This window comes from Pristiophorus japonicus, chromosome 4 (genome assembly GCF_044704955.1).
Source record: "Pristiophorus japonicus isolate sPriJap1 chromosome 4, sPriJap1.hap1, whole genome shotgun sequence".
Classification (NCBI taxonomy): Eukaryota; Metazoa; Chordata; class Chondrichthyes; family Pristiophoridae; genus Pristiophorus; species Pristiophorus japonicus.
The window spans coordinates 189,647,182-189,660,612 of NC_091980.1; the positions used below are offsets into that span (position 1 = coordinate 189,647,182).

General features: G+C 44.5%; 1 protein-coding gene across 4 annotated transcripts in view; it reads left to right on the forward strand.

Moving 5' to 3' along the window:
• Positions 1 to 460: 460 nt before the first annotated feature.
• Positions 461 to 13,431, forward strand: part of LOC139262274 (alpha-(1,6)-fucosyltransferase) — a 1,093,864-nt gene continuing 1,080,893 nt past the window's right edge. For all 4 annotated transcript variants that reach the window (XM_070877420.1, XM_070877419.1, XM_070877418.1 and 1 more), the window contains exon 1: positions 461 to 827. The gene's annotated coding sequence lies outside the window, so the exon portion shown is untranslated. The remainder of the gene's footprint in view (positions 828 to 13,431) is intronic.

A 13,431-nucleotide genomic window follows, 5' to 3' on the forward strand; every position in this document is an offset into this window, starting at 1 on the left:
CTTCTCGTCCTGCTCCAATAATGTAAATGAATAATATATTTATGAGCAGTATAATCAATGTGGATCATTTACAGCAGCCTAATGGGGCGCTTGGATGGATTGAAATAGGCTTCGTGATGTGTTTCAGCGGTAAAAACATATATAATATATTTATGATCATAATCGATGCAAGTATTTGCAGCCAAATGGCATGTTTCGGTTCCCTGTAAATTGCGTCTGATGGTCGGCTTTCCACGGGGTAAATTAATAATACTCGCTTGTGGGAGTGCATAATCGATGTAACATGTGTACGGCGCATTAGGCATTAATAGCAATAAGCAATGGGGAAAAAAGGACGGTATTTGGGGCAGTTCCGAGGGCGAAGGCTCAGCTGGCTGTTCCACATGTGATTCCTGCTATGCAGCGGTGCTGTAATGGAGGGGAAGACATGCGCACAGCGTGTGTGTCTGTGAGATGGGAAGAGCTGGGCTCAAGGCTTTAAGCAGACTCCGCTCACTCACTCATTCACCCAGTCAGTCAGGCCGGCGGTCGCTGTATCAGCGCCTCTCCCTGCCCTGGGCGCCTGGCTCGCTCGCTCTCCCGTTACTCAGAAGGTCCCCGGGGCTGATCTGTGATCCTCTCACACACACATCCCCCATTGGAGTTCCTGTTTCCGCCAAATATTCCCTGACGTGATCAAACATCAGCGGAGCCACCGATCCACCATCTAATATATATATATATATACACACATATATATAAATAACATCCTGCAACAACAACAAAAAAGGAGAGCCCTTCAGCGGAGCGGAGCGCAGCCCGGGAGCCTCCCTGAGCCGGAGCGACAGGTCTGTACCCGTTCTCTCTCTCTCTCTCTCTGTGCCACTTCTTCATCGCTTTTTGTTATTCCGCTGTCCAGACGGGGACGGGGACAGGGACGAGCCGGAGTTCCTTCCAGCCGGCCTGTTGTTGCTGCCGCTGCTGTTCCTCCTCTTTGGAAATAGCGGTCGGCGGCTTTCGACATCATCACCGCCGCCGCCACCACCACCATCTGCTTTACCGTTAACTCGCGGCCCTGGCTTCTCATTATGGGAAGATGTTCCGAGGGGAAGGGGAATCCATGTGATGGGACTGAGCAGTGTGCGGCGGCGGCGGGGGGGCTTCGAAGGACTTGCTGCTGGAAGTAGGCCGGTTTTTTTGGGTTTGCTTTTTAAAAAAAAATAAAGGAGGGGAATCAGCAATGTGTCAGATTATACATTGCAGGCAACGGCTGCCTCGCCGTTTACACACAGCCGCTTAAGTATTTTAAAGTCGATACGTTTCTTGGGAAGAGGGAGATTTATTTTTTGTAAAACACACTTTTTTGTGGGGGTGGGGGACGTGCCAGCGAAAATTCTGAATAGTTTTTCTTATTAGCATGTTTACGACTTGGAATGAAAGATCGCGTTATGTAAGTCAGATATATACCACTGGCAAGTTTGGATCGGTTCAGTCACTGAGTGATGTGTTAGAGGCGGCTCAACGTTTGAAAGTGAGGACTGTTTGAACTAACGCCGTTAACATTCGGTTGTTGTACATAGTGAGTGAGTAGGAAAGTTGAGTGGGCTCTCGCTCACCCCCCTTTATATTGGATTCGTGCAGTTAAATGAATTATAATTGAGCAGGGTTTGTGAGTGAATTTCCAAGGTGAAATTGACAACACTTAAGTGGAAATAGCGTCTGCTAACTTGAACACAAGATTGAAGTAAATTTGAATGCGTTTTGCATTAAACCGAAATAAACATTGCTTTAAGCAGAAAATAATACCTTCATTCGTGGGAGAAGTTTGAGATATATTTAGACCAGGGCCCAGATGTACAAGTAAATGGCAATAAGAGCATTACATTATGAATTTGCTTCTTCGATCCGAGAGGATGGTTGTTCGGAATATACTTTTGTTAATTGAGGAGCTGGGCGGGGGTGAAGATTGTGGCATCAGAGGAAGAAGGGACAGTTTATGTGCTCCTGGCGAGCAGTGAGTGTGAAAGTTTAATGGATGACTCAAAGCTGGTATTGAACTCCATTGAAAAGACCACAAATCAAGTGGACCAGTTGGAGGAGGTGCAGGAAGAGTTTAGAGTCAGAAGCTAACCGTGGTGATAGGGATTGGATTAAAGTATGGAAAGGCAGCAATAAAAGCAGGGGGCGGAGTGATAAATCGGTTGTATACACTGGCCATCACCTGAGTATTACTCAGGAAGAGGTGAGAACAATATGAATGTACTATAAGTGCACAGACAATGCAATAATGGGATACATCTATCAACCCAATGTAAGCTAGAAATGGCTAAATGGAAGTGAGGTAACAGAATCAGAATTAGTGACTGTGGTGCAGGATTGCTTTCTGATCCAGTGTTTTATGATTCCCATTGGAGGTACTGCATTTGATGTTCAGACTTAATTCTTGCAATTCACCAGGATAACGTGCATAATATTGAAACAGTGGAGTCTTTCAGTGTATGTATGCACGTGATTTTTCTTTAGTAGTAAATTTGGAAAGACAGTGATGAAGTAAGATAAATTAACTGAAGAATATTGCTGAAACAATGTTATAGTTTAGAAAGAATGAGCAAAAGGAGGGGGGCCTCCGAGATGAATTAAATGCTGTGTGTGTTTATAATAATATACCTATAATGTCACTTCTGATTAAACTAGGAAAGCAAGTCCAGAGCAATAATTTAAATTGATGAAAGGTAGTTTTAAACAGGTGTTGGGAACAACTGTATTACTTCCAGAAACTTACAGCACAGAAGGATGCCACTCAGCCCTTTGTGCCTGTTCTGGCTCTTTGACAGAGCTGTCCAATTCATCCCACGCCCCCTGCTCTTTCCCCATAGCCCTGCACATTTTTCATTTTCAAGTATATGACCAATTCCCTTTTGAAAGTTACTCTGAAATCTGCTTCCACCACCCTTTCAGGCAGCGATGGATGATGACAGCAGTCTACCGATTTGGGGAAGGAGAAGTAAAAGCATTAGGAACATTCAAAAGGGGCCGATCCTACGATGTGAGAGTCGGGGTTGAGTGGCCTTTCTGTGTACTTATTCCTGTCCCAGAATTGTATATGTAACTGATCGCTGTTCTTTTACTATGTTGTAAAGGTTACACTTTTACTTGAATGCCACATTGTAAATGCTTGAAATGAAAGCTTAAATTGTTATCTGTTGATCAGAGCAAATTTTATTTTAATTTTAATGGGCATATCATGTTAGATGATGTGTCTTTTGTTTGATCTTTTGTAAAGCTGAAATCTACCTGTGATGCAAATCTATGTGATATCGCCTTACTCATTAAGCACATTAATATCTTGGTAGCTCAGGGGATGAAAGTAAAAGGTGACATGGTCTCAGGCTGTGAGACTGTTAAAAACAGCTGTTTAAAAAAAAAAATATTGGTTTGGAAATATTGGATGGTTTAGCACTATGGTTCTAATCAGTGAGAACTAACCTGTTATTTTGCCCATGTAATTTTAACTAGTTGGTGCTGAGGAGAGAAATGCTATGATTCCTAACCGAGTCGGTTTTATGCGAATATTGTCACACTGATGGACTTGGGGAAGTCTGACTGCAACTATGGACAGATATTAGAATTTACCGATCATATAATTGAACATTGCTGCCAAATGAGAATGATGGCAATTTATTTAAGATGCAACAATATTCAGCCACTTGCTGCAGATATCCAGACTGTCAGCTGAGTGATCTGATGGGGACGCTTGGATAAAAGCAAGCATGTCAGCATTTATTTATTTTTTTGATTTCAGTGGATTTTAAACTGAAAAAGCATGTTCAGTTCGGGCATGTTCTTGCAGTGGGTTGCATTCAGCAGTTGCTGTCTAAGCACAGTTATTACCAGGAGTAACAGCCTAGCACTCCGTGGCAGGCACTAGGTGTCGGGCAGACACTGAATATTCGCTGTCGCTGGTACCAACAGGCAGAAGCATAGGTTAAGAAAAAGATTTCTGTACAACATCTTGTTTGTGTTTCCTATTAGGAAGTTAACCAGTTACAAGTATCAGTTTCTTTAGTTTTAAACAAAAGTTTAGAAATTTATCTTCATATTTGATTTGTATTTTTTGAAATTTAAAGTATGCCAGTTTTGGCTGAGGTTGCTGGTGAAACAATTCTGTTAAAATATATAATTTTGAGCCCTGTTCAGCAGTGCACTGAATGAATATGTTTGTCGGGGAAGTACCAGCCAGTTAATTCCATCTCCCGTCCCCAAGGCTTTGCTTTATGCATAGCATTCTTTTATTGTCAACACTTTTTAATAGTGTATGAAGCTTTCACAAAACCTGTAAAATTCAATCCATTTCAGTTTTGCAAAAGGCCGGAAAACATTTAGTACTCAAATTATCCTACCCACCAGCTTCGGTGCATGATGCTTGATCGAGTTGAACATAAAAGCTTGTGTATTAAGTGCCCATCTGGTCCAAAAATGCAACTAAGTGAAGGTAAAATAAAATGAAAGCTGCTATTGATTTTGGTGCCTTCCAGTCATTTCTGATGTGGAGTTTCAAAATTATTTGGTTGTTCAGTGGCGTGGGAGAGGCAGCAGCTTTTGTTGCAACATCACAATGGTGATGTTCTATTGATCAGTCATGTTTGAGAGGTGATTGAAGATCTGTGGGGGATCAAGGTATGGCAACTACTTGCATTTATAATAGTGCTTTTAAAATTGCAGTTCATCTGAGACTGGATGTCAGACAAGTAGACTGGTAACACAGAGGGTAGTTGAGGGTGAAAGAGAGGTGAGTGAGAGATAGCGCTGGGCGTTGTCAATGTGCACATGGAAGCTGACCATATGTCTTTATGTGATGGCAGCAGCAAGAAATAGGGGCCATGGATAAATGGTTGGGGTGGGAAGAGAAGCCATTGCTGAAAATGCTCTGAATTACGATTGGCAAGGTTAGAGTAGAACTGAGTGTGGGCAGTCCCACTGAATTGGACAATGGAAGAGAGGCGTTGGAGGACGATGGTGTGGTGAACAGTGCTAAACGCTGCAGAGAAGTTGAGGAGGAACTGGAGGGAACATCAACCACAGTCATGGAGGATGCCATTTGTGACTCTGACTAGGGCAATTTGAGTACTGTGGCATGGACGGAAACTAGCTTGGAGATATTCAAATATGGAAGGGGTGAAAGGCAGAGCCAGAGGGACTACAGGAACATTTAAACAAAGATATTAGAATGGATATGAAGATTATTAGCAAAGTAGAATACAGACAGAAAGGAACAGGACAGCAAATCAGACTTAATGGCTTGCAATTGCGGTCAGTGGTGAAGCAAAGGCGAGAAGAAAGGCAATCTTGGTGGTGAGAAGTGAAATGAATATGAAGAAACTTTTTAAATATATCATTGTTTTTTTAAAGTCTCTTCACTGTCATTTTTAGCATGATGGAGAAATTTGACACACCACAAAATTAAAATGAGTTTTTCAGGGCCATAATGTTTCTTTACTCGTCAATACCCTGTTAAATCCCCAGTTACACCTAATCCAACAAGGCTTAACATTTAAGGGGGTATTTAACCGCGATAGTGTTGTGTTCGTAACACAGATGAGACTGCACACAGGGAGGTTAAAGTAACAGTGACCTCAGTCTTTATTAAGACACTTCAGAGTGCATAACAGGTCTTGGGGGCCGGCTTATAATACAGTGCTCCCGAGGGATGCTAGGATCCCTTGGAACTTCAGGGGATGCACTCCCTGGTGGCGGAACATGGGAGTGCATGCTTTATGGATACACAACATCACTCCCCCGCACCCCCCCCCCCCCCGCCAAAGTCAAAGTGAAAACTATTTACAAGGTGAGGCGGTCGGGAGCCTTTCTTTCCCTGGTGGACTGCCTGGGTACAAATGTCTGTTCTGGTGTGTTGGCTGTGCCCTCGCTGGGCTTGCGTGTTGTTGGCCCTGCAGGGCTGCTAGGTGAGTCTGGCCTTGCTGGGTTGTTGGGCGTGATGAGTTAGATTTCCTGGTCCGGCGTGGTGTCGTCAATCCTTTGGGTTTGTGTTGTGGGCTCAAAAAAGGTGGTGTCTGCTGTGGGTTGTTCAGGGCAGTCTGTGAACCGCAGCCTCGTTTGGTCCAGGTGCTTTCTGAAAATGTGTCCATTGTCTAGTTTAACGACAAACACCCTACTCCCTTCTTTAGCTATCACCGTGCCCGCGATCCACTTGGGACCATGTCCATAGTTTAGCACATAAACAGGGTCATTCAGATCAATTTCCCGTGTCACAGTGATGCGATCACCGTTTACATTTTGTTGCTGCCACTTGCTCTCTATCTGATCATGCAGGTTGGGGTGAACCAGCGAGAATCTGGTTTTAAGTGTCCTTTTCATGAGTCGCTCAGCCGGCGGTACCCCTGTGAGTGAGTGGGGTCTCATGCGGTAGCTGAGCAGTACTCAGGACAGACGGGTTTGGAGTGAGCCTCTGTGACTCATTTGAGGCTCTGTTTGATTGTTTGTACTGCCTGCTCTGCTTGGAGGCTGGTTTAAACGGGACCGAGGTGACATTTTTGATCCCATTGCGGGTCATGAATTCTTTAAATTCGGCACTGGTGAAACATGGCCCACTGTCACTGACCAGTATGTCAGGCAGGCTGTCGATGGCCCTCAGGCTTTCAATAGTGGCGGTGGCGGTGCTTCCTGACATTATTTCACATTCAATCCATTTTGAAAAATCATCCACCACCACCAGGAACATTTCACCGCGAAACGGGCCTGCATAGTCGACATGGATCCTCGACCATGGTCTGGAGGGCCAAGACCACAAACTTAGTGGTGCCTCTCTGGGTGCATTGCTCAACTGAGCACACACGCTGCATTGCCGTACACAGGACTCTAAGTCAGAGTCGATACCGGGCCACCACACGTGGGATCTGGCTATCACTTTCATCATTACTAACCCGGGTGTGTGCTGTGGAGATCCGAGATGAACGTCTCCCTGCCCTATGCGGTTACCCCACAACCGGCAGTCTGCCTGAATGGACAGCTCGTCCTGTCGCCGCTGGGACGGCTTGATTAGTTCTTGGATTTCAACGGGGATGCTGGCCCAGCTCCCATGCAGTACACAGTTTTTTTACTCGGGACAGCAGAGGATCTTGGCTAGTCCAAGTCCTAATCTGGCGGGCCATGACAGGTGATTTATCATTTTCAAACGCTTCCATGACCATCAACAAGTCAGCGGGCTGTGCCACCATCAACAAGTTTGCAGGCTGCGCCATTTCCACCCCCGTGGTGGGCAATGGTAGCCGACTGAGAGCATCAGCACAGTTCTTGGTGCCTGGCCTGTGACGGATGGTATAGTTATACGCTGATAGCGCGAGTGCCCACCTTTGTATGCGGGCTGAGGTATTAGTATTTATCCCCCTTGTTTTCAGCGAACAGGGATATGAGGGGCTTGTGATCGGTTTCCAGCTCAAATTTAAGGCCAAACAGATACTGATGCATTTTCTTGACCCCGAACACACATGCTAATGCCTCTTTTTCAATCATGCTATAGGCCCTCTTAGACAAGCTCCTGGAAGCATAGGCGACAGGTTGCAACTTCCCCGCAATGTTAGCTTGTTGTAATACACACCTGACTCCGTACGACGATGCATTACATGCTAGCACAAGTCTTTTACACGGGTTATACAATACAAGCAGCTTGTTGGAGCATAAAATGTTTCTGGCTTTCTCAAAAGTAAGTTTGAATTGAATTTAAAGCCGCCCGTTTTTGTTTGCATGCCATTCACACATTTGTTTGTAGAAGTCTTCTTCTTAGGCAGTCCCTCGGAGTCGAGGATGACTTGCTTCCACACTAAAAATGAGTTCTCAGGTGACTGATGAGTCCGATGCGGGACCTACAGTCTCTGTCACAGGTGGGGCAGACGGTGGTAGAAGGAACGGGTGGGTGGGGTGCTTGGGTTGCCATGTGCTCCTTCTGCTGTTGACGCTTGGCTTCAGCTTGCTCTCGGCGAAGAGACTCGAGATGTTCGGCACCTTCCCGGATGCTTTTCCTCCACTTTGAGCGGTCTTGGGCCAGGAATTCCCAGATGCTGGTGGGGATGTTACACTTTTTCAAAGAGGCTTTGAGGGTGTCCTTGAAGCATCCCCTCTGCCCACCTGGGGCTCGCTTGCCATGTTGAAGCTCCGAGTAGAGCGCTTGTTTTGGGAGTCTCGTGTCGGACATGCAGGTAATGTGGCCCGTCTAACGGAGCTGATCAAGCGTTGTTAACGTCGCAATGCTGGGGATGTTGGCCTGAGCGAAAACACTGACGTTGGTGCGCCTATCCTGCCAATGGATTTGCAGGATCTTGCAGAGGCAGCGTTGCTGGTACTTTTCCAGTGCTTTGAGGTGCCTGCTGTTCATAGTCCATGTCTCTGAAACATATAGTAGGGCGGGTACCACTACTGCTCTGTGGACCATGAGCTTGGTGCCGGGTTTAAGGTCCTGGTCGTCAAACACACTCTTCCTCTGGCGACCAAAGGCTGCACTGGCACACTGAAGGCGGTGTTGGACTTCGTCATCAGTATCAGCCCTTGTTGACTGTTTGGAAAATGGTCCACGTTGTCCCAGGCCTCGTCGTCGATTTTGATAATTGGGGGGGTAGGGCTGGTTGGTAGAGGACCTTTGTCTTACAGATGTTTAGTGTAAGACTCATGCTCTCGTACGCTTCAGTGAAGGTGTTGACGATGGCTTGCACTTGGCCTCCGAGTGTACGCAGACATGAGCGTTGTCTGTCTATTGTAATTCAATGACGGAGAGGATGGGGCGGCCTTAGATCTGGCCTGGAGGTGGTGGAGGTTGAACAGTTTCCCGTTTGTTCTGTAGATTAGCTCCACTCCAGCGGGGAGTTTACTGAGGGTGAGATGGAGCATTGCAGCAAGGAAGATCAAGAAGAGCGTTGGTGCGATGACACAACCTTGCTTGACCCCGGTCCGAACGTGAATTGGGAGGTGTTGCTACAGTTGTACAGGGCCTTGGTGAGGCCACACCTGGAGTATTGTGTACAGTTTTGGTCTCCTAACTTGAGGAAGGACATTCTTGCTATTGAGGGAGTGCAGCGAAGATTCACCAGACTGATTCCCGGGATGGTGGGACTGACCTATCAAGAAAGACTGGATCAACTGGGCTTGTATTCACTGGAGTTCAGAAGAATAAGAGGGGACCTCATAGAAACGTTTAAAATTCTGACGGGTTTAGACAGGTTAGATGCAGGAAGAATGTTCCCAATGTTGGGGAAGTCCAGAACCAGGGGTCACAGTCTAAGGATAAGGGGAAGCCATTTAGGACCGAGATGAGGAGAAACTTCTACACCCAGAGAGTGGTGAACCTGTGGAATTCTCCACCACAGAAAGTAGTTGAGGCCAATTCACTAAATATATTCAAAAGGGAGTTAGATGAAGTCCTTACTACTCGGGGGATCAAGGGGTATGGCGAGAAAGCAGGAAGGGGGTACTAAAGTTGCATGTTCAGCCATGAACTCATTGAATGGCGGTGCAGGCTCGAAGGGCTGAATGGCCTACTCCTACACCTATTTTCTATGTTTCTATGTTTTCTATGGGTCTGTGGTGGATCTGTTGGTCAGGATCACGGCTTGCATGACATCGTGAAGCAGGCAAAGGATGGTGACAAACTTTTGAGGGCAGTCGAATTTAAGGAGGAAGCTCCATAATCCCTCACAGTTGACCGTGTCGAAGGCCTTTGTGAGGTTGAAGAAGACCATGTACAGCGGTTGGTGCTGTTCCCTGCATTTCTCTTGGATTTTTCTTGGATTTGCCGCGTGATGACGATCAAATCCATTGTGCCCCTTAGTGGACGGAATCTGATTGCGATTCTGGGAGGAGCTCTTCAGCCACAGGGAGAAGGTTGAGGATAAGATTGAGGAGGATTCTTGGGTTGACTTTCCCTGTGGCAGAGTTAAATTGTGACATGATTGAAGTGGATCGGAATCAATGTTCATTATTTTCAGCACTGTGTACAGATTGTGCATCCAACATATTTTCTGTGATCTCTACCCAAATAATGACACTACAGGATTTTCACTTCTTGAGAAAATAGAACGGTTCTTAATGATTCAGCAATGTTTTCCAGCCATTCTTGGGAATATTCAGACAGTTTCCACGAGTTAAAGTTCTGTTTTAATGGTGTTTTTTGTTACAAGGAACTCTCGGTTTAGTCTTTCAGCTTTAAAGTCTCGGTGGAGGGCTTTGAATTCTGAGGTTGAAGTGTCTGCTGGTCAGTTAATTTCCCAGCCTGGAAGGAAGATTATGACAGGAATTTTTTTTTTTCCATCATCAGTATAGTATAGAGCTGCTGTCTTTGGCCAAGTTCACAACTGAAAGGGGAGATAGGATCACACTAGAGTTCGAATGATTTCCACACACAGTTTGAAAATCACAATAACTAAAGCTTGCACATCATAACACAAGCCAGTGGAAAAACTGACTTGCACTTTAAAATCAGACTTCTCGTTGTCTGGTCTTTGTTACTGAGTCTGAAATTGAACTGTTTTCCAGAAAAGGATCACCTCTACAAATAGATCATACAACAGAAATTTGCATGTTCCGCTTATTGGGACTCTTAAGAAAAGCACACATAAGCTGTATACAGTATTTGTTTGTAAAGTGTGTCACTCGCCCAATATTTAGTCAGATTTTTTTAACTTGCCGTGTGTCCTGAGTGGGGCCATTGTTATCTTCCTTGGTGACATTTCACTGCCTCCCCCTTGACATCCAACACTCGCCCCATCCCTCTCCAACTTGCTCCACCAATGACGACCAAAACTCAATTTTCAGTCGCAACCAAGAAAATTACAACCGTGATCGGGTGCTCTCTAGTTGCTCGGAATAATTGAAAAAATATCCTTTTAACTTTTTATTAAAGTAGTTTCAAAAAACATTTTTTTTTTGCATAACTAATCATAGATAAGGCCTTTATACTGAACTATCACTTAAAGAGATATGACTGTTATTTTAGATGAAAACGATGAAACTGAATGTGTCTGAAGTACAGCATCTGGTGCTGTTGTACAGGTATTTGAACAATGTTTTCACTGAATTGTCTTTCACAAATAGATGAACTCTCTGATATTGAGAGTTGGGGTCTCTGGTGTCTAAACTATAGATCAAAGAAAAGTTCTGTGGAAGCAAATTATGCAGAACAAACTCCTATCCAGATATCAGGTCACAAAACGTGAAGGCCTCATCTCTGGAGTGTTCGACTTAAATAAGCAAGACTGCTGATTTCAGAAAGGTCTGCTTTCTGGTACGTATATATTCTGCCCCAATTTCCTTTTTGTCCTCCCTGAAGAAGGGTGGGGTGTGCGAGCAATGAAAAACTTACTTACACAGGGTTGTGAGGCAATGGAATGGGCAAGTGTAGGATTAAGCCTATTGCTTGTGGGGAGCATAAACACCAGCATGTGCTGGTTTGGTTGAACGTCTTATTTCTATGTTGTAATTTCCATGTAACAGTAATTAATATAGGGTCTGTGAGTCAATAGGCAACCTGTAGTGCTTTGGTACCTTGCCCAAAGCTACCTGTGTTTCTCACGTGGGTGTTTGGAAAGAAATATATATCTTTATATTTGTTGAGTGACTGCTAGGTTAAAGATTAATAACAAAATGGTTTTAAAAAAATAACTAGCTTCTAGGTGACTGTCAGTGTTGCTCATGATTAACTGCTGGGAATTACAAGGTATGAACCACCTTTCTGTGTTTCTGTGGGAAAGTAGTCTGCTTCCACTTGCCGTCTTTCCTCCTATTTTCTCACCCTCCATACACACCCCCCCCCCCCCCCCCAACCCAACCCCCCTCACAACCTTCTCAAGTCGGTGGGGCTCAGATCAACATATTCTGGATAATTGTGCTGAATTTCAAATCAGAAATATTTTTCGTGGGCCCTACAAATATTTATAATGATACATGCTCTGAAGTAACTGAGGAATGGACAGAACTGTACCAGGCTGGAAAGATGTCACTAATTTTATTGAAGTTAAATCGCAATGCTGCAGACTTGGAACTGAATGTGCAATTGGTAGATTTTGATGGGCAGTTTTCCATGGTTGGCAATGTTGTGATTCAAATCAGACAGCTGTCCTGTGACTTGACTAGCTTGGGGCATGATTGAGGCCTAGTGGGTAATTTAAGCTTTGCCCAAGAACTTTGCTGAATATGTACATTCACTAACCCTGTCTGAGGACACTCCTTTGATTGCATTACTGTCTTATAATTAACCAATGCTCACCTTCTGTACATTCCCATTCCTTCTTTATTTGAAAACTGAGATCTGATCTTCTGTGAAGACGAGGCTCTTGAATGTGGACAGTGCTGGCAATTTATCTCCCAAATCCAATAGTTTTTCTCAATTGGATCAAAAAATGCTTTATTTTAAAGCCTTCTGGGCGAATTAATATTCAAGGGCTAAAAATATTTAATTCAACATTCCATTGTGCAGATCTAGATAATTCATGTTTGAATTTTGTCATTACTTTAGTCCTTTGTATTTGAAATATTAGTTTTCAGATTTCAATGAAGTTGCCGTGTATTTGCGTCCAATTTGCATTTTAACAGTCCCCCTGATTATTACTAAGCTGAAGTTAGTGCTGTGATGTTGGTTGCCTGAGGTGGCAAATGTGCTTAAATTTTTTTTTTAGCAACCCTGCTTACTGTTTTCCTCTGGGACTTGCAAAAATGTATGAACAGTAAAATTTGGAGAGAAATAGAAACAGAAAATGATGGAAATATTCAGCAGGTCAGGCAGCATTTGTGGAGAGAGAAATCGAGTTAACAGGCTGGATTTTCGACTTTGTTGATTTCGGGGCGGTAATGGCGGCAGGGCTGTAATTTATGTACATAAGGTCTACCCACCATCGGGGGGCACTACTGTCGGAGGTCCTAGGGTCATAGGTACACTGGTGCTGGGCCCGGTGTGTAACCTGAACTTCACCTTTATATCTTCACGTCTTGAAGCCATTAAAGACTGAACTAGTCACTGGCTCACAGTACGAAGTTCATTGTATCAGTTCATACATTACAACTGGCGACGAGGCAAATACGAACCCATGCAAAAGTATGGCGAGCACAGCATGATCGAGTATTGTTGTAATTCTCGAGAGATTCAATGAGGGAGAGGATTGGGGAGATTTCACTGATCGTCTTGACCAGTATTTCGTGGCAAATGACTTAAACAAAGACGAGGATGCAGAGAAGTGAAGGACAGTTCTTTTCACCGTCTGTGGCCCCACGATCTATGCACTCATCAAGAATCTGCTCTCACCCACTCTTCCTACAGAAAAGGATTACAAAGAACTGTGTGCTCTAGTTCGGGAACACCTTAAACCCATGGAAGCAATACTTATATCCAGATATCGCTTCTATACACACATTCATCCAGAAGGCCAGGACGTAGCAGCATTTGTTGCCGACCTG